This window comes from Scyliorhinus canicula, chromosome 1 (genome assembly GCF_902713615.1).
Source record: "Scyliorhinus canicula chromosome 1, sScyCan1.1, whole genome shotgun sequence".
Taxonomy (NCBI): Eukaryota; Metazoa; Chordata; class Chondrichthyes; order Carcharhiniformes; family Scyliorhinidae; genus Scyliorhinus; species Scyliorhinus canicula.
Window position 1 is genome coordinate 83,248,151 of NC_052146.1, and position 19,145 is coordinate 83,267,295.

The 19,145-nt window shown below is 50.2% G+C and overlaps 1 protein-coding gene and 1 pseudogene across 1 annotated transcript in view; both read right to left on the reverse strand.

The window, feature by feature from the left end:
- Window positions 1-19,145, reverse strand: part of LOC119964666 (syncoilin-like) — a 61,973-nt gene that overhangs the window by 41,073 nt on the left and 1,755 nt on the right. The gene's annotated exons all lie outside the window — the stretch shown is intronic.
- On the reverse strand, window positions 9,316-9,705 carry LOC119964672 (annotated as a pseudogene).

Sequence of the window (19,145 nt, forward strand, 5' to 3'; positions counted from 1 at the left end):
AACGGTGCCACAGGGGCCTGGCCAACCACACCCACATGTTCTGGGTTTGTCCCAAACCTGCAGGGTTCTGGACAGCCTTCTCCGAGGCAATGTCCAAGATTGTGGGGGTGAGGGTGAAGCCATGCCCAATAGTGGCAATCTTCGGGGTATTGGAGCAGCCATAGCTACACATGGGGAAGGGGGCCAATGCCAAAGCTTTCGCTTCCCTAATCGCACGCCGGAGAATCCTGCTCGGCTGGCGATTGGCAGCACCACCCACAGCTGCAGACTGGCTCGCTGACCTCTCGGAATTTCTCCACCTGGAGAAGATTAAGTACGCCATCCGAGGGTCAGAGGAAGGCTTCCTGGATACTTGGGGGTAGCTCGTCGGCCTTTCCAAAACCTGTTCGAGGCCAGCAAAGAGGAGTAAGCCAGGGAAAAATAAAACAGTTGGGGGGGCTAGAAAAATGGGGAAACCACAAGAGAAGAGGAAGGGTGCTGAAACCGATGGGGGGCGGGGAGAGGAGGAAGGGGGGATTTCATAGACCGATCCAGGGGGCAGCAAAATGTAGGTACAGTTAGTCAAATGAAGGACAAAACAAACCTCTCTGTAAAATAAAACAAATTAGCACGGGCAAGAAACATGTAATGTATATAAGTAACAACTGTTTATAAATATGAAAAAAGCCAATAAAAAGATTTTCAAACAAGAAAGAAAAAAAAAAGAATTCCATTTGTGCAAAGTTGATCACACCCCTGTCATCTGGACCGACAGATACCTGAACCTATCCATGGCCACCCTAAATGATGGGTGTGATGATCGGAATACCTTGCCCCTTTAAGAGGCTTGGCATTGCCCCTTTAAGAGGCTTGGAACCCTGGGGGACTCCGCCTCTGGCTACGCCCCCTGGGAAACAGTATTTAAGATGAGACTCCATTTTGCGAGCACACTTCTCTTGGATGCTGCCATTGTTCAATGCTTATTAAAGCCTTTGATTACTGACCTAACTTTCGCGTCGTAATTGAGAGTGCCTCAATGGGCCACTGGCAGCGGCCCTCCCGGAGATTCTCCGGCCCGCGATGGGCTGAGCGGCTGTCCATTTTAGGCCGGTCCCGCCGGCGTAAATTAGACCAGGTACTTACCGGCGGGACCTGGCTCTGCGGGCGGCCTTGGGGAGGCGCAGGGGGATCTGGCCCCGGTAGGTGCCCCCACGGTGGCCTGGCCCACGATCGGGGCCCACTGATCCGCGGGCAGGCCTGTGCCGTGGGGGCACTCTCCCTCCACACTGGCTGCTGTGGACCTCCACCATGGCCGAGGAGACGAACCCCACTGTGCATGTGCTGGGGTGACGCCATCACACGCTGGTGCTCCCGCGCATGTGCCAACTTGTGCCGGCTGGCGGAGGCCCTTCAGCGCCGGTTGGGGTTGCGCCAACCCTGCCGGCGCCGGCCTAGCCCCTCCTCCGCACCTTCCGGGAGGCCCGACGCCGGAGTGGTTCACGCCACTCCTCGGCACCATGACCGTTCGCCCCGCCGGGTAGGGGAGAATCCCGCCAGTGCTATTAGATAATTTGAACATTCTGAATTCTCCCTGTGTACCTAGATGTGATGGGTGTGTCCAGAACCAGGGGTCACAGTCTGAGGATTCAGGGTAAACCATTTCGGACAGCGATAAGGAGACATTTCTTCACACAAAGAGTGGTGAGCCTGTGGAATTCATTGCCACAGGAAGTAGTTTATTCATAGAATTTACAGTGCAGAAGGAGGCCATTCGGCCCATTGAGGCTGCACCAGCTCTTGGAAAGAGCACCCTACCCAAGGTCAACACCTCCATCCTATCCCCATAACCCAGTAACCCCACCCAACACTAAGGGCAATTTTGGACACTAAGGGCAATTTAGCACGGCCAATCCACCTAACCTGCACATCTTTGGATTGTGGGAGGAAACCGGAGCACCCGGAGGAAACCCACGCACACACGGGGAGGATGTGAAGACTCCGCACAGAGAGTGACCCAAGCCGGAATCGAACCTGGGACCCTGGAGCTGTGACACAATTATGCTATCCACAATGCTACCGTGCTGCTCAATTATTTTTATTTTTTATTTTTTATTTTTTATTTTTTTTAACAGGTATTGTTACAGGTATTAGTTCATGCCGAAACTTTGAATACATTCAAGAGGTGGCTGGATATAGCACTAGGGGAGAATGGGATCAAAGGTTATGGGGAGAAAGCAGGATTAGGCTATTGAGTTAGCTGATCAGCCAGGATCGTGATGAATGGTGGAGCAGGCTCCTATCTGCGATGTATCTATGTATCTATGTTACCGAACAGGCACCGGAATGTGACGACTAGGGGCTTTTCACAGTAACTTCATTGCAGTGTTAATGTAAGCCTACTTGTGACAATAAAGATTATCATTATTATAATGGGCGGCCCGGTGGCGCATTGGTTAGCACTGCTGCCTCACGGTGCCGAGGACCTGGGTTTGGTCCCCGCCCCGAGTCACTGTCTGTGTGGAGTTTGCACATTCCCCCAGTGTCTGTTGGGTCTCACCCTCACAACCCAAAGATGTGCAGGGTAGGTGGATTGGCCATGCTAAATTTCCCACTTAATTGGAAAAAAAAGAATTGGGTACTCTAAATTTATATTTTAAAAACTACAGCTCCTCACACCCTGCTCCCTGTAAGGACTCTTTCCCATTCTCCCAGTTTCTCTGCCTGCATTGAACCTATTCTGATGATGCCAGAAAATGGTGCTTCTTGCATGTCTACCTTATCCTTAACTGAGGTTTTGTCCCCACTGTGGTTGTCAGGGTACTCAACCAGATACAATCCAATTCCCTCTCCTCAGCCCTCACCCTTTTCCCTCCATCCCAGAACCATGGTCGGGTCCCTCTGATACTCACTTTTCACCCCAACAGCCTCTGCATTCAAATGAACATCCTCCGCCATTTCTGCCAACTCCAGCATGATGCCACCATCAAACACATCTTCCTCTCACCCCACTTCCCCCATCAGCATTGTGCAAGCACCGCTACCTTCGTGATACCGTGGCCCATTTCTCCATCATCCCGAACTCCTTTTCCCCTTCCCACGGCACCTTCCCAGGCAAATGCAGAAGATGCAACACCTGTCCCTTTACCTCCTCACTTTCCAAGGCCCCAAACACTCCTTCCAGGTTAAGCCACAATTCACTTGCACCCCCTCCTGTATTCACTGCTCCCAATGCAATCTCCTCTATATTGGGAAGACCAAAGGCAGACTGCAGAACCGCTTTGCATAACACTTTTATTCAGTCCGCAAGCATGACACCAACCTTCCTGTCACTTGTCATTTCAATGCAGCAACTTGCTCTCTTGGCCTGTTGAAATGCACCAGTGAAGCTGGGAGAAGCACATTGGACGGGATTCTCCGTCGGCTGAATCGCGATTGGGCAGAGAATTGGTTCCGAAGCCGAAATCGTGGCGTGTGCCAATTTTGCACCAAATCGCAATTCCCCATCACCTTGACAGTGGCGTTAAAGCATCCCAGAATTCATGTACAGTGCACACCATTTGCATATCATTAGCGGGCCCAACCCGGTATTCTCTGGGGCCTCCGAGATTCTCCACCTCCGATGGGCCAAATTCCCGATGGTGAGGATCAGCTGTGCTTTTAAAAATCGTGAAACCGGAGTCGTGGCTAATGAGGGGGAGATAGGGCATATGGAAAGTGTCCAACATCGCCATAGTTTGCTGACAGTTATGCCGCTGGCAGGGGAGCTTCTTCCAGGGCTGGGGGAGTAGTAGGGGGTGGGCAGGAGGTGGTCTGTGGGGTTAAGGTGGATGGGCATGGAACACCATTGCCGGAGCTGGCAAACCAGCCATGCAGCTGCACACGCCACTGACTGCTCACTATGAATTTAGGGCCACATGGCACATGGGTGCGCCCCCCCCCCCCCCCACCCCGGACACCCCCTAAGTGCCCTGACCCCTGCCAACCCATCAGCGGAATGGGCGTGCTCCAGCGCAACCCGTGCCATCTTGTTGGCTGGGGTGGTGTATGTGGGGATGCAGCTTGTCAGCCTCCCGAGCGTCAACACAGACTTGGCGAATCCCGCACCATTTCTCATTGGAATCGATTGTGTTCCATGTGGTGCCGGTGCCAGTCCCTCGACAGTCACTGTATCGGTCCAGGTGCGGCACCAGTTTTGCTGCCCTGCCCCAGCGTCAGCACTCTAGTCTCAGGAACGGAGAATCCCGCCCCTCATCTTTCAATTAGGCATGTGACAGCCCTCATGACTCAACATTGAATTCAACTATTTTTGACTGTGACCTTTCTCCTTCATCTTAACCTTCTCTATTAATCCCAAAACATTTTTTGGCCCAACACAAACCCCCCCCCCCCCCCCCCCCCCCCCCCCCCCCACACACACACACACGCAACTGGGCCATCTATCACTTGTTCTTTAACTTTTCTTTTCACTGAGTACTGCCCTTAGTTCTCCCATTAACAACATTCTGCAAACTTACCCTTTTGCCACAATCAGCACCTTCTACAGCCCTTCACGCGGCCATTAATGTTTCCTCTATCTTGGGCCTCACACACCTTTGTTGCAATCTCCCCCAGCTCCCACTGTCACTGACCTTTTACTCTGCTCCATCTCCTCTCATACAGTATCCAATCCTTCATTTCTCTTCCTCTCCTTCGCTCTGAAGCAGAGTCATAAGGACTCGAAATGTTAACTCTACTTTTCTCCACAAGCACTGCCAAACCTGCTCAGATTTTCCAGCATTTTCTGTTGTGGTAATATTTCCAAATTTGCTGATGACACAAAACTAGGTGATAATGTGAGTTGGGAGGAGGATGCAAAGAGGTTTCAAAGGGATTTAGACAGACAAAGTGAGTGGGCAAGAACATGGTAGATGGAATATAATGTGAAAAATGTGAAGTATTTACTTTGGTAGGAAAAGTATTTCTTAAATGGTAAGTGATTGGGAAGTGATGACATCTAAAAAGACCTGGATGTCCTTGTTCATGAATGACTAAAAGTTAGTATGCAGGCGCAGCAAGCAATTGGGAAGGATAATGATGTGTTGACCTTGCTTGAGAGGATTTGAGTAAAGGAGTAAAGATGTCTTGTTGCAATTGTATAGAGCCTTGGTGAGACTGTACCTGGAGTATTGTGTAGTTTTGATCTCTTTATCTAAGGCGGGAAATACTTGCCATAGAGGGAGTGCCACAAAGGTCGACTAGACTAATCCCTGGGATGGCGAGATTGTTTTATGAGGAGAGATTGAGGAGCCTGGCCCTGTATTCTCTAGAGTTTAGAAGAATCAGAAGTGATCTCACTGAAACTTACAAAATTCTTACAGGTCTTGACAAGATAGATGCAGTGAGGTTGTTTTCTCTGGCTGGTGATCTAGAACCAGTGGACACAGTCTCATAATAAGGAGAAGGCCATTTAGGATGGAGGTGAGGAGGAATTTCTTTTCTCAGAGAGTTGTGGATCTTTAGAATTCTCTGACCCAGATGTTGTGGAGGTTCAGTCATTGAGTATATTCAAGACAGAGATTGATAGATTTGTAGATATTTAAGGTATCAAGGGATGTAGGGATAGTGCAGGAAAATGGTGTTGAGGGATGAGATCTAGTTGAAAGGTTCAAGGGGCTGAATGGCCTACTTCTGCTCCTATTTTTTATGTATCCATTCTGCATCACCGTACCCAGACTAATTTATACCCCAATGATCTCACACTATCTTGTGTTGGAGTAGCAGGTTTAAGATTCAGAGGCTTTCCTACATTTCCATGATCTTTAAAGGATATCTGGGTAAGAGCTGAAGCTGCAAATCCCGACAGGGCAAATGCAATCAGTTAACAAATCAGGGATTGTCCATTAACTCAATGCTCTGGGGAAATAAACAAAACTTTCTGGCACAATATAACACCATATCCCAGGAAAATCAAAGAGTGAATAAAATAATAATGTGTTTATAAATAATTTAAAAACAGTGCAAAATCCTATATTATGAAGCTGTGGGGCAAGTATGAACTCAATTCCCAAATAAGGTCTCAAAGCAGACTTTGGTCCTGAAATAAACCAACTGGATTCTAGGGCAAGGGAGCTATTTTAATGGATGTTATCTTAGTTTATGTTGTTTATTTTTCGCTCTTATTCCTCGGGTGAAAGACTCCTTCCATCAGGGCTGTTCTATAATTCAAAGAGGTTGGGGAGCAATTGGCTTGATTTTAGCTCCAATTCTCAAAACCTGTTTTACAGATAATGTCCCAGACGCCAGCATCACCATTCCTGGGTATGTTCTGTCCCACTGACAGGATAGACCCAGCAGAGATGGCAGTACAGTGGTATAGAGCCAGGAAGGAATTGCCCTGGGAGACCTCATCATCGCCTCTGGACCCCATGACATCTCATGGCATCAGGTAAAACATGGGCAATGAAACTTCCTGCTGATTACCATGTACAGCCTCCCCCCCCATCCACCATCCCCATCAGCTGAGCAGTCAGTACTCCTCCATGTTGAACAGTATTTTGAGGAAGCACTGAGGGTTACAAGGTTGCAGCATGTACGCTCGATGGGGGACTTTAATGTCCATCATCAAGAGTGGCTCAGTAGAACCATTGTTGTACTAAAGAATATAGCTACTAGACTGGTTCTGTGGTAGGTGGTGAGGGAACCAACAAGAAAGAAAACATACTTGACCTTGTTCTCAACAATCCACTTGTCATAGTTGCATCTGTCCATGACAGTATTGGTAGGAGTGACCATTTGCAGGAGCAGAATTGTACTCATCTAGAATCTGTAACCTCATGGCTTGACATATCCCCCACTCTACCATTACCATCAAGACCGGGGATCAACTCTGGTTCAATGAAAATTTCATGACGGCATTCTAGGAGCAACACCAGGCAGACATAAACCTGGCAAAGCTACCACACAGGACTAACTGAAGATGGTTGGGCCTAGGACACTACCCTGAGGAACTCCTACTGTGATGTCCTGGAGCTGAGACGAACTGTGGACTAAGTGTGTGCCAAACAGCATAAGCAGCAAGTAATAGACAGAACTAAGTGATCCCACGAACAGCGGATCGAATCTAAACTCTGCAGACCTGCCACATCCAGCAATGAATGGTGGAGGACAATTAAACAACTTACTGGAGAAGGAGGAGGCTCCACAAATATTTCCATCCTCAATGATAGTGGAGTCCAGCACATCTGTGCAAAATATAATGTTGAAGCATTTGCAATAATCTTCAGCCAGAAGTGGCGAGTGATGATTAATCTCAATCTCTGGAGATCCCCAGCATCACAGATGTCAGCCTTCAGCCAATCTGATTCACTCCACGTGATGTCAAGAAATGGTTGCAGTCACGGGATACTGCAAAGACTATGGGTCCTAACAATATTCCAGCAATAGTACTGAAGACCTGTGCTCCAGAACTTGCTGCGCCCCTCGCCAAGCTGTCCAGAACAGCTACAACACTGGTATCTACCCGGCAATGTCATCAACAGTGCTATCAGGCGGCATTTACTCAGCAATAATCTGTTTACAGACACTCAGTTTGGGTCCTTCCAGGATTATTCAGCATCTAATATCATTACAGCCTTGGTTCAAACATGGACAAAAGAGCTGAATTCCAGAGGTGATGTGTGAATGACTGCCCTTGACATCAAGGCAGCATTTTATCAAGTATAGCATCAAGGAGCCCTAGCTAAATGGGAGTCAATGGAAATCAGGGGGAAAACCCTCCGCTGATTGGAGTCATATCTGGCACAAAGGAAAATGGTTGCTGCTCAATTGTCTCAGTTCCTACATCACTGTAGGAGTTCCTCAGGGTCAAGTCCGAGGTCCAACCATCTTCTGCTGCTTATTTTTTTTAATCAATTTAGAGTACCCAATTAAGTTTTTTCAATTAAGGGGCAATTTTGCTTGGCCAATCCACCTATCCGGCACGTCTTTGGGAAACCCACGCAAACACGGGGAGAACGTGCAAACTCCACACGGACAGTGACTCAGAGCCGGGATCGAACCTGGGACCTTGGCGCCGTGAGGCAGCAGGGCTAACCCACTGCGCCACCGTGCTGCCCTTCTGCTGCTTCTTCAATGACCTTCCTTCCATCATAAGGTCAGAAGGCATAAGGCATAAGATCATAAGGCATAATCAAAGATCCCACCCACCCGGCTTACTCACTCTTCCAACTTTTTCCATCGGGCAGGAGATACAGAAGTCTGAGAACACGCATGAACAGGCTCAAAAACAGCTTCTTCCCCACTGTCACCAGACTCCTAAATGACCCTCTTATGGACTGACCTCATTAACACTACACCCTGTATGCTTCATCCGATGCCAGTGCTTATGTAGTTACACTGTATACCTTGTGTTGCCCTATTATGTATTTTGTTTAATTCCCTTTTCTTCCCATGTACTTAGTGATCTGTTGAGCTGCTTGCAGAAAAATACTTTTCATTGTACCTCGGTACACGTGACAATAAACAAATCCAATCCAATCCAATCCAATCCAATCCAAGAAGTCGGGAAGTTCGCTGATGACTCCACAGTGTTCAGCACCATTTGCGACTCCTCAGACACTGAAGAAGTCAATGTCCAAATGCAGCAAGATCTGGACAAAATCCAGGCTTGGGCTGACAAATGGCAAGTGAAATGAAATGAAAATGAAAATCGCTTATTGTCACAAGTAGGCTTCAATGAAGTTACTGTGAAAAGCCCCTAGTCGCCACATTCCGGTGCCTGTCCGGGGAGGCTGGTACGGGAACATTCACGTCACACAAGTGGCAGGCAATGACCATCTCCAACAAGAGAGAATCTAACCACCACCCCTTGACATTAAATGACATTGCATTCGCTGAATCCCCCACTATCAACAATCTGGGGGTTACCATTGACTGGAAATTGAACTGGACTAGCCATATAAATACTGTGGCTACCAGGGCAGGTAAATGGCTAGGAATCCTGTGTCACGCAACTCACCGCTTGACTCCCTAAAGCCTGCCCACCATTTACAAGGGAAATGTCAAGAGTGTGATGGGATACTCTCAATTTGCCTGGATGAGTGCAGCTCCCACAACAGTCAAGAGGCTTGACACTATTCAGGACAAAGCACCGTGCACGATTGACACCCCTTACATAAACATTCACTCCCTCTACTACCAGCAAACTAGCAGGAGTGTGTGCCATCTACAGGGTGCACTGAAGGAACCCTGCAAGGCTCCTTATAGGCAGCAACTTCAAAACCACAACCGCTACCATTTATAAGGACAAGGGCAGCAGAAATGTTTGGGTTTTTATTTATGAAGCACATCACTCTCCTCGGAACTAGTTGTCAATGACATCCTTGGCTTGTGAGTCTTTGCCATAATCCTTGACAACAACACAGCTGTAGCCTACAACCTTGCGAGGTTTTCCTTCTCGGTCTGTTTTGTACAGGCCTACCCATTCACCAAGTTTTTTGTTGTCATCGACCGTAATCAGGTTGATCTGATGCCCTGCACAGAGTGCCTCTACCAACTTAACATACTGTGCCTCATCACAATTGCCTGCCAGGAGACAAAGTGAGCTTGTCGTTGGTCCAGCACCTTGACAGCTTCCCAGAGACCACAGCACAAGCCATCGTGGATGTATGCAATTTTAAGCATTTTCTGAAGCGCTGTGTTAACATCCATGACACCGCCTGCAGTTATGCATTCCTCGGCCATTGTGCTGTTTGCTGTGCTGGTTTCCTGCGCGAGCCCGAGGTGCCGAGCTGCCGCCAAGATGGCGGAGACAGAGACGGCGCGCGCCGTGACGTCAGGGCAGCAGACACATGGGAACATCACCAGATGGAAGTTCCCCTCCAAGTCACTCACCATCCTGACTTGGAAATATATCGGTATTCCTTCACTGTTGTTGGGTCAAAATCCTGGAACTCCCTCCCGATGGAGCCCAGTGGGTGTACCTACACCTCAGGGACTGCAGGGGCTCAAAATGTAGTTCACCACCACCTTCACAAGGGAAACAAGGGCTGAGCAATAAATGCTGGCCTCACTAGTGATGCCCACATCCCATAGATAGAACATAAAACAGTACAGCACAGAACAGGCCCTTCAACTCTCGATGTTGTGCCAAGCCTTGTCCGAAACCAAGATCAAGCTATCCCACTCCCTGTCATTCTGGTGTGCTCCATGTGCCTATCCAATAACCGCTTGAAAGTTCCTAAAGTGTCCGACTCCACTATCACAGCAGGCAGCCCCTTCCACACTCTAACCACTCTCTGAGTAAAGAACCTACCTCGGACATCCCTCCTATATCTCCCACCCTGAACCTTATAGTTATGCCCCCTTGTAACAATTACATTAATCAGAGGAAATAGTCTCTGAACGTCCACTCTATCTATCCCCCTCATCATCTTGTTAACCTCTATTAAGTCGCCTCTCATCCTCCTTCGTTCCAATGAGAAAAGCCCTAGCTCCCTCAACCTTTCCTCATAAGACCTACCCTCCAATCCAGGCAGCATCCTGGTGAATCTCCTTTGCACCCTTTCCAATGCTTCCACATCCTTCCTACAGTGAGGTGACCAGAACTGCACACAATACTCCAAATGTGGTCTCACCAGGGTCATTATAGTTGCAGCATAACCCCACGGCTCTTAAACTCAAGCACCCTGTTAATAAACGCTAACACACTATAGGCCTTCTTCACGGCTCTATCCACTTGAGTGGCAACCTTCAGAGATCTGTGGACATGAACCCCAAGATCCCTCTGTTCCTCCACATTCCTCAGAACCCTGCCGTTGACCCTGTAAACCACATTCAAATTTGTCCTACCAAAATGAATCACCTCGCACTTATCAGGGTTAAACTCCGTCTGCCATTTTTCAGCCCAGCTCTGCATCCTTTCAATGTCTCTTTGCAGCCTACACCTCATCCACTACTCCACCAATCTTGGTGTCATCAGCAAATTTACTGACCCACCCTTCAGCCCCTCCTCCAAGTCATTGATAAAAATCACAAATAGCAGAGGACCCAGCACTGATCCCTGTGGTACACCACTGGTAACTCGTCTCCAGTCTGAAAATTTTCCATCCACCACCACTCTCTGAAACCAACCATTGTGATAGCCAGTTACTTATCCAATTGGCCAAATTTCCCTCTATCCCACACCTCCATGAGCCGACCATGGGGAACCTTATCAAATGCCTTACTGAAATCCATGTATACGACATCAACTGCTCTACCTTCATCTACATACTTAGTTACCTCCTCAAAGAATTCAATCAAATTTGTGAGGCAAGACTTACCCTTCACGAATCCGTGTTGACTATCCCGAATTAAACTGCATCTTTCCAAATGGTCATAAATCCTATCCTTCAGGACTTTTTCCATTAACTTACCGACCACCGAAGTAAGACTAACCAGCCTATAATTACTCGGGTCATTCCTATTCCCTTTCTTGAACAGAGGAACAACATTTGCCACTCTCCAGTCCTCTGGCACTATCCCCGTGGACAGTGAGGACCCAAAGATCAAAGCCAAAGGCTCTGCAATCTCATCCCTTGCGTCCCAAAGAATCCTAGGATATATCCCATCTGGCCCAGGGGACTTGTCGACCCTCAGGTTTTTCAAAATTGCTAATACATCTTCCCTTAGAACATCTACCTCCTCCAGCCTACCCACCTGTATCACACTCTCATCCTCAAAAACATAGCCCCTCTCCTCAGTGAACATTGAAGAAATGTATTCATTCAACGCCTCTCCTATCTCTTCTGACTCCATGCACAAGTTCCCACTACTATCCTTGACCGGCCCTAACCTCACCCTGCTCATTCTTTTATTTCTCACATAAGAGTAAAAAGCCTTGGGGTTTTCCTTGATCCGACCCGCCAAGGACTTCTCATACCCACTCCTAGCTCTCCTAAGTCTTTTTATTAGCTCATAATATAAAAAGTTTAAAAAATCATGGCCATTCCTTCCATGGTTAACCAGTCCTGCAGTGCGACTCAAATCCAGGAGTTTGCCAGAATTCTCTGGTCGTTGCAATTCAATTTTCCCGTCAGCAGCGCGACCCCACCAGCGCGTTCGCAGTGGCATGGGTTGGTTTCAATGGGAAATCCCATTGACAATAGGAAGGAGGATAGAATCCCGCTGCCAGTGAATAATGTGTGGCTGAGAAATAGGCGACTGGGGAATGGGATCTGGAATCCTGTCCGTTCTGTTTAAGAGAAAAGGGAAGAAATTCTCCATTTGGGAGACTGTTGATGCTGGGACTGAATAATAATAATCTTTATTATTGTCGCAAGTAGGCTTATATCAACACTGCAATGAAGTTACTGTGAAAATCCCCGAGTTGCCACACTCCGGCGCCTGTTCGGGTGCACTGAGGGAGAATTCAGAATGTCCAATTCACCTAACGAGCTCGTCTTTCGGGACCTCTGGGAAGAAAGCGGAGCACCCGGAGGAAACCCACGCAGACACAGGGAGAACGTGCAGGCTTCGCACAAACAGAGACCCAAGCCGGGAATCGAACCTGGGACCCTGGTGCTGTGAAGCAACAGTCCTAACCACTGTGCTACCGTGTTGCCCATTGCGTGCAGTTTGCGTCCCGTTAGGGGCTCTATTTGTGGGACAATTCAGGAGATTTTAATGGGCCAGCACTCTGCCCACGTGAATAGAGAGCAATTCTCATTTCCGCTGGCATCATATTTGCTGGGGCTGGAATTAGCACTGGAGAGCCTGACAAGCTGGAGCTGCTTTTAAGCACTCCACTCCCCACACGCTCTCATTCCAGCCAAGAAGATGGCTCAGAGAAGACCAACACCACGCTTCACTGAATTGAAGCTCCATACAATGTCGGATGTGGTGGAGGAGAGGAAGGACACCCTCTTCCCCAGGGTGGGTAGTTGGTTCCCACCCATGGTCGATAACCAGCTCTGGCCGGAGGTGGCCAAGGTGGTCAATGCTGTCAGCCTTACCAGGAAAACTGGCACGCAGTGTTGGAAGAAGATGAACCACCTCCTTAAGGTAGCTCGGGTGAGCCACTACCTCTGTTATCCTTCCATCACTCCTATCCCTCACTCCTTACATCACACCCTCACGTCCATAGAGACCAATCAAAACTCACCTGCTTGCACCTCCCTCACATCCCACCTGCACCAAACCCCTGTACCTGTATTGTCCTCTTTGGCCAGGTGTCTGGCACACACATGCCACTAGCCACAGATCTCCATGCGTCTCACCATGTCCTTTATTTGTCCCCTAGGAAAAGGCAGCCCATAACAGATGAGAGCAGGAGAAGACTGGAGGGGGAGTCATGGGCCACAGGTTTCTCAACCCTGCCTAGCAGAGAGCGATGGCATTTTCCGGGGAGGTTCAGGAGAGGGGTATCTCTGAGAGATTGGCATGCGACAACCCAGTGAGGCCCTAATGCAAAATGATGTCCCGATAGCAAGTGAGTCACCCATCTCCACCAGACCACTCCTTCCCACTATCCCACCAGGAGGTTATCCTCCGCGGCTGCTTGGAGCCTATGGACGGGTACATTTTCAAGGCTGCGGCAGCTAACCTGGTCGAGAATGCAACCACCGTCACAGACTTCATCAGTAAGTGTCGAGGACTGTGTACCAAAGGAGGCAATATGGCTGTTCCACCATTTGGAAACCCTGTTTTAACCGAAGGGTTCACTCCCTGCTGAAGCCCCGGGCAGAGTCTGCCAACCTTGGCCTATATAAGAAATCCAGGTATGATGTACGGAAAGCCATCAGGGACACCAAAAGACAATACCGGACCAAACTAGAGTCCCAGACCAACGGCACTAACCCATGATACCTATGGCAGAGCTCACATGGGACTACGGGCTACAAAGCAAGGCCAGGCAGAATCTCTGGTGCTGAAGCATCCCTCCCTGATGAACAAGTTCTATGCCCGCTTTGAACGGACAACCAATACATCCGTGCCACCCACCCCAACAGCTCTGGACACACCCATACCCACTATTCCAGCCTCAGAGGTAAGAGTTCCCTTCTTGAAAGTAAACCTGCGGAAAGGGACAGGTCCTGTCGGAGTCCCTTGGCGAGTACTCAGAGCCTGCGCAGACCAGCTGGCGAGAGTATTCGCAGACATCTTCAACACCTCACTCCTCCGCTCCGAGGTTCCCACCTCCTTCAAGAAGATCATCATAATACCAGTACCAAAGAAGAACACGGTAGTGTGCCTCAACGACTACCTACCGGTTGCCCTGACGTCTGTTATCATGAAATGCTTCGAGCGGCTAGCCATGAGACTGATCAACGCCAGCCTCCCAGACGGTCCTGATCCATTGCAGTTCGCCTATCACCGCAACCGGTCCACAACAGATGCTATCTCTCTTGCCCGACAATCAACACTCGAACACCTCGACAACAAGGAAACCTATGTCAGACTGCTGTTCATAGACTACAGCTCTGCCTTCAACACCATTATCTTGACAAGACTAATAACCAAACTCTGCAATCTCAGAATTGACCCCTCCCTGTGCAGCTGGATCCCTGACGTCCTCACCAACAGACTGCAATCTGTCAGGATAGGCAACAGCACCTCCTCCACAATATTCCTCAACACCGGGGCCCCGCAAGGACGTGTGCTCAGTCCTCTACTGTACTCCCTGTACACACACATGACTGTGTAGCAAGATTTAACTCCAATTTGACCTACATGTTTGCGGATGATACGATTTGGTGGGTCGTATCTGAAATAACAACGAATAAGACTACGGAAGGGAGACAGATCTCTTGGTTGCATGGTGTAAACAACCTCTCTCTAAATGCTGGAAAGACCAAGGAAATGACCATCGACTTCAGGAAGTGTAGTATGATACACGCTCCCATCTACATCAATGGCTCCGAAGTGGAGATTTAAGTTCCTGGGGGGTCACCATCACCAACAGTCTGTCCTGGTCCACTCACGTTGATGCAACAGTCAAGCCCAACAACGTCTCTACTTCCTACAGAAGCTAAAGAAATTTGGCATGTCTGCATCGACTCTCACAAACTTCTACAGATGTGCGATAGAGAGCATCCTATCCGGCTGCATCACAGCCTGGTATGGCAACTGCTCGGTCCAAGATCGAAACAAACTGCAGAGTGTGGTGAACTCAGCCCAGCGCATCACACAAGTTTGCCACCCCCACATTGATTATGTCGACACCTCTCACTGCCTCAGGAAGGCAGACAGCAATATCAGAGACCCCTCCCACCCAGGCATTGCCTTCTTCCAGACCCTTCCATCAGGCAGAAGATACAGAAGTCTGAAGACTCGCACATCCAGACATAGGAACAGCTTCTTCCCCACAGCTACTGCACTCCTCAACGACTCTCCCTTGGACTGATCTGTTCCCTTTAGGACACTTTTCACAATGCCCTATGCTGCTCTTGCTCATGTAGTTGCTTTGTTTGTCCCTTGTTCCGCACTGTAACCAATTACTTATTTGGTGATGTACTTTGTTGATTATTCTTTTTGTCTACTGTGTATGTACTGTGCACATCCCCTTAGCCGCAGGAAAATGCTTTTCACTGACCTTCGGTACATGTGACAATAAATCAATCAGTCAAATCAATGTGTCTTGCAGAATCTCCATCTGAGCAGACAGGCACATCTGGGGCACCTCACCCTCAGCCACCGCCTCAGCATACCCCAGAGGACCAGTCTGGGGATTACACCGGCTTCTTGGGGTTGCATGCATCTGCACCCTCCACCATCGCAGGTGGGGCATTTTAATGAAGAGGCTCCTGGGTCACCTTCTGGTGCGCACATCACACATGCTGCAGCACATCAGGTGGAGACAGGGACTCCGCAGGGAGCGGATAGTTGGAGACGGCTGCCCGATCCCAAGAAACAGCTGTAGTCCGGACAGGTGTCGTGCTTCTGTAAAGTATGATCCCATCACTGGTGGAGATGCAGACACAGAGCCAGGATCGACAGGAGGGGGCGTCAGCAACTTTCCAGTGCCTGAAGGTGCAGCTGGAGGAGTCCATTCTCATTCAAGTGGAGGAGATGGCACTAACAATGCATGGTACCCAGGCCAATACTGAATGGGTGGCATCCACGGTGGTAGGCTTGGGTCAAAATATCACAGCCATGGGTCAAGACATCCAAGGTGGTCGATGGCCGAGGCTCAGGACAGGGTAGCACAATCACAGGCAGCCTTGTACTTGGCCCACATGGATAGTGCTGCACAGCTCCAAAGTTTGGTCCAGTCACAGACGGTCATGGCTGAGGGCACTGAGAGCATTGGCTGGTCAATGACTGACCTGGGCCAGTCACAGAGGGACATGACCGAGGAAGTAATAGACACGACTCACTCGCTGAGGGACATGGCCAAGTCTCCATGGTTGAGGGCAAGGAGACCCTGCTTGGGAAAAGGGCGGGCCTCCAGGACTGGCAGTGCCAGGTGACTGTGGAGCCTCTGGTGCTCACTCTGGCCTCACCTCCATCCTATGGAGTAGCCCGGGGGCCATCAAGCTTCCTGAGGGGGGAGGAAGTGATGGGGCCCATGTCAGACCCTCCCACAGGAGAGGTGCTGGAACACCTCAGCGCTTCTGATCCTCCCCAACCCAACTTGACACTGGCGCATCTAATGGACAGCGGGCAGAACAGGGTGGCACTTCACCACTTGAAAGTTGGGTGTCCTCGCCCAATTCCAGAGCCTCCAGAGGACAGCTGTCAAAGGTCGAGATCTAGAGGGCAAGATCTAGAGCAGGACACCTCCACATCTGATGTGCTGTCTGGGGTCACATCAAGAAGGAGCAGTCGACCATGAAAAATAAGGAAGTTAGACATCAGTTAACTTGGCATGGGTGCAGCACTTAGGTAATACGGGTCAGGACACAACAATGTATACAGTCACAATTAAATACCTTTTCACCAACATTCTGATCTGCCTCGATCCTCTGAAGGTTCAGAGGGATGGGCTGGACTGGGTGTAGAGGGTGTGCCAGGTGACCTGCCGTAACACCCTGGGCTCCATGCCCGGCTCTTCCTGGCCATCCTCTTTGACTTGCTGTTCGTCCTCCTCCTGCAGAATGTCCCACCCTCTGCTGTGCAATGTTGTGCAGGACGCAGAAGGCCAGCATGATGTTAGTGACACTCCTGGAGCAATATTGGAGAGCCGCTTTCGAATTGCATTTTGAAGACGCCGTTGCGCAGCTCAATGATTGCTGCATGAGTGTCATTACAGCTGTTCTCCGCATCGGTCTGGGGCCTCCTCCGGACAGGCGCCATTAGCCAAGACCTCAGCGGGTAGCCCTTGTTGCCCAAGAACCAACCCCTCACCCAAGGGAGCACCTCAAAGGTGCTGGGAATGGACGAGTGGACCAGGATGTCTGCAGCATACACGCTGCCTGGATATCAGGTGCAGATGTGCAGGATGTGCAGCTGGCGATCACACACAAACTGCACATTCAGGGAGTAGAAGGGGGACCTGTGTGCCATCGATCATCCCTAGGACCTGGTGCATGAAAGCGATGGTGGAACATCCTGCTGCCCAGGCTTCCTCATGTGCCTGGTCCAGACTGAAGCTTACATCGTCTGCTGCCCAGACTCATCGGGCATCCATCACAGCATGGATATATCTGTGTATGGATGTCTGAGCAATCCCAAATGGGTCCCTGCTCAGCACCTGGAAAGCTCCAGAGGCATAAAAGTTCAGGGTCACCATCACCTTGACAGGCACCTGGAGCAGGTATCCGCTTCCAAACCCCATGGTTCCAGGTGCACCACCATCTGGCAGAGGTGGTGCACCGACTCCCTAATTAGCCACAGTTTTCGGCGGCACAGACGGTCAGGCAGCTCCTCGAAGGACAGACGCTAACAGTATAGACCAGGTGCAGCGCCTCTTTCTCATCTCCTCTTCGGCCTATTGGACGGCCAACAGTCGAGCTTCACTCTGGCCCCGGCTCCTCTAGGCCAGGCTCCTCTGGTGCAGGGCCCTCACCGAGCAGGCCCTGTGCCTCCAGCCTATGTGTGTCCACAACGGCAGCTGCGGCCAGGTAAACAGTGAGCATTCCTGGCTGTACAACAAAATTCATTCTCTGCAGGGTGGGAAAAGAGAAGACGTGTTGCAAGATGTGTATTCCCTTGACCATCTAAATCCAACAGGCTGCATGGTGACCGTGAGTTACTCTTCAGCTGCATCCTCCACATGTCACCCCAAACCCGCCCCTTAGCCGTGCCCCCCGATATGCCGCAACCCGTGTCAGCGATAGGTTCTGCCGTCCCCGTCCTGCTTCTCCAGTGGGGTCTACTGTGGGTGTCTTCATTGGGTGGGCCATGTGTTATCCCGGCAGCAGGTTGGTACTGGGTTATGAGGTAGAGAGGGTCACTGTGTGCCACCGATCGCCTCCATGCTTAGAGACTTGTGTGTGGGCAGATCCTACAGATGGGGGTGAGGCAGGGAAGTGTGTGTCTGCTGGGAGCTTAGCTGCAGTGTGATCTGTGCCCTGGGTGTGACACACAGTTTGTGACAACCTGCCCGGGGCAGGCAGAACCTGGAGACAGCTGGTGGTCCTGTGGAGTGGGCTGACTGACAGTATCACTGGTGAGGCCTCGTCCCTGAATGGGGCAGTGCCAAGGGTGCATGTGCCCTTTGTTTGGGGTGAGCTCTGCTATTCCCCTGCTTCCCCTGCAGTGGGGCAGCGTTTCTGATGAGTGCACCGAGGAGTGGCAGCACCTGGTGGGCCACTGATTGAGCTTGGCCACGCCCATCCTGATGATGGGTCAGCTGGGGTATGAGGGTTTCCAGAGGGGCAGCCTGGGTGGGCTCCCAAATGACCGGAGGCTCTGTGAACATTTACAGAACACAATGAGCAGCCAGCAGTGTGAGCAGCCAGGGGCCTGTAACCTGCACCAAATGGATGTGTTTAAAACAAATACTGCAGCAAAGGCAGCCTGAGCCAAGCCAGACTGATTCCGAGGGAGACACCCCAAATCCACGGAGCTGTCACCAATTTGCTCCCTGCTACTCCCTCCCCCCTGGCCCCCACAGCCACACACCGCACCCTCACCCCCCCCCCCCCCCACCCCGCCACCCCGCAAACAGTCTTTCAAACTTTGCTTACCGTCTGTCTCTCCTTCAGCAGCCATGGTGCCCAGTCCCCGTTTGTAAATACCTGTGGTGAACGGTATCCGACTGACTT